The following is a 2807-nucleotide window of genomic DNA, read 5'->3' as shown; positions in this document are numbered from 1 at the left end:
CAGCAGTTACTGAAACATTTTGCTTAAAAAGTTCAGGGGATCACCAAATTCAATAGGATTTATCTTCTGGGGACCACAAATTGCATTGCAATTCATCATATTGTTGTTGAGGTATTGACCAAAGGGGTGGACCGACAGACAGACCAATATTGTCATCACTAGAGCCACGCTGCTAGCATGGCTACTTACTGCTGTTGGTGTTTCCAGAAACCTCAAAGAGTCTTCTAACCATCCAGATGAAAAAAGGTCCGTTGCAAGAGTAAAGATCACTTTTGTTTTTTTGTGTTATTTTTATATATTGTATAACATTATAGTTATATTGTCATCCTGAGTGCATTTTTTGGTCTGGGCTGTATTTCTCATTCTTTCGACAATTAGCTTTTCCAGTCCATTGAAATTAAAGTGGAAGAGGTTCCTACTTCTGATATTGTGCACAAATATTCAGCAATCATTGAGCAATAAATCCAATTGCTCACTGACTGCATGTTTGTTCTAATGTGTGCATATGTAAAGTGTTTGCAGGGACAGAAGTAGAGAAAATTAACTAGTCAGCAATCAGTCATTTTGCATTACCTTTATTACAGATAATTTTGGCATGTGTAGGCATACATTTGTTGTTGTCTGAACATTTAAAAATAATATGGTAAAATAATCTCAAATATTCGGCATTGATTCAATATTATCAATATTAGCAGCCATAGAGCATGTTGATCCTTATGATGTCCCAGTAGGACAAACTCTGCCTCTGGCAGATTGGCCAGAGGCAGAGGGCGTTGGGGATGTGTGTGATGGAGTCCTTCCCGTTGATGGAGAAGGCTGTTCTTCCATAGTGCATGATGGAGGTGTAGTCATAGGGTATGTTCTGGTTGTTGGTGGACTGCTTGTAGAAGTCGTACGCCATCTAAGGGTCGATGTTCTTCCAGTTGATCCTGATGTACAGTAGTTGTCGCGGTCGCTCCTGGTCTGTTTGTGCCGGAAGCCCAGAGCGTGGTTGACTTCGTGCTGGATTATGTCGTAGTAGAGGCAGCCCTGCCTGTTGAGAGAGAGCACCTGTCTGCCTTCCACTCTGCCTAGTTCGGAGAAACATCCTGCTTTGTTCTCTACGTTGATGTAGTCGTTCTTACACAGGACAAAGCGGATACAGGTTTTGCTGTGGAAGGCCTGCATGGCGTTGTTGATATCTGAGGCGCTGAACTCACCACTCATGGTGAAGAGTATCCTCACCAAGCCGTTGGAGGCTTTCCTCGACTGGCAGTTCTGGGAACCAGCACATCATGGGTTTTCTGGTTTTGGGAGCCAGCAGGTCTCCTTCAAGCAGGATCTCATCACTGCTGTTGTTGGAGGTCCGAGTCCTGGTGGTGATGTCAATGGTGTCTGGGGCTTCTTCTTCTTCTTTGCCGCCTCCCTTCTGGAGAGGAAGTGCCTGAGAGAGACCGAGCAGGAGCAGCAGCAGCAGGCTGGCAGAGGGAGTCATCTTCAGGGTCGGTCTGGAGGCTGTGGAGCTTCTCTGGAGAGCTGCTGTGGAGAGACTCCTCGAAGCTCGATGTTTGACTCAGTTCAGTCCAGGGTCTTTATACTCTCCTCTACAGGTGTGTCTGCAGGAGGCTTATGGGTTGGGGGCTACACTGCTAGGCCTGAACAAACCTCTGAAGGGAGGATTCCACAGACAAACCTACTTTTTAAACATGGTTTGTTATCTTTGGTCATTGGATGGATGAACACAGCTTTACTTGGTTGCATTTGTTAAGCTAAACACTTCATATGTGTTGTCACATTAGAGTCTATTTGTCAAACCAACCTTTATTCAAACAGAGTCACCACCAACTTCACACCACTTCTTAGGTATTTGGTTACAAACCAAAGTATTGGATTGGATGGTAGTGCCAGAGAAAAAGTCTAAAGATCATCACCATATTTAGGATCATCCTCTAGAAGCTATTAATGTACAAAATGTCATGGCAATTCTCACCATCTGTGCCTATTTGTAGTTGTTTTTGTCCCTTCATGGTAAAATAAAAATAAAAAACATTTTCTTTCACAACATTTTAAGCAATTTTTCTTTTTATGAAATCTCATGAGACCAGAAAGCTTTGTCGACAAAATAGATTTTCTGCAGCTCTGGCAGCACTTTTGTCATCAGTTTCCAGCTGAGATCAATCCTACAGCAACTTTAAGGTTTAAGGTGACAGGTCAGCCTATTTCCCCTGTGTGGACCGTAGCATCCTCAGTGACCTTACAGTGAGTACTTACTTTAAATCTGCAATATCAGATTTTTTCGGAATCCTCACCGTTGAAGTTGATGAACTGTGTTAGCAAACATTGATTATTTACACATTCCCTTTGTTATTTTGAGTGGTGGTCACTACATGTCTCATGTGGCTGGCCACTTGGGGAACATAAGTCCAATATTCACTCTCCAATATTTTCTACCAATGCCTCAGGGAAATATCTAGCTTTTTAGCTGCTAAATGCTGCAATATATTCACCAGCTAGTCACTTAATGTGTCTGTCTGCTGTTTGGTGCTGAGCAGGTATTTGTACAGTGTTTTTTTGGAGTTTTTTGGCTGAAAACAACACTAAGAGAGCGGTGAGAGTGAACCAGACCAACCGGACAGTTAACAATGAGCTGACACTATAAAGCTCTGTAAAGTCAAGGAGAGCTCGAAACATATATCTCTGAGCAACCCCTATTCACATTGTTTTACATCGTCAATTCATACATTCATGTTGTAAAAATATTTGTCATAGCCGCTTTAAGTTGGCTTGTTGTTCTTTGCCCAAGTGATTGCACTGTCTGCACAATATAA

General features: G+C 42.5%; 1 pseudogene; it reads right to left on the bottom strand.

Moving 5' to 3' along the window:
* Positions 1-587: 587 nt before the first annotated feature.
* On the bottom strand, positions 588-1525 carry LOC144521880 (high choriolytic enzyme 1-like; annotated as a pseudogene).
* Positions 1526-2807: the final 1282 nt, after the last annotated feature.

Source organism: Sander vitreus, chromosome 1 (genome assembly GCF_031162955.1).
Source record: "Sander vitreus isolate 19-12246 chromosome 1, sanVit1, whole genome shotgun sequence".
Classification (NCBI taxonomy): Eukaryota; Metazoa; Chordata; class Actinopteri; order Perciformes; family Percidae; genus Sander; species Sander vitreus.
This window is presented reverse-complemented; position numbering and strand designations above follow the sequence as displayed.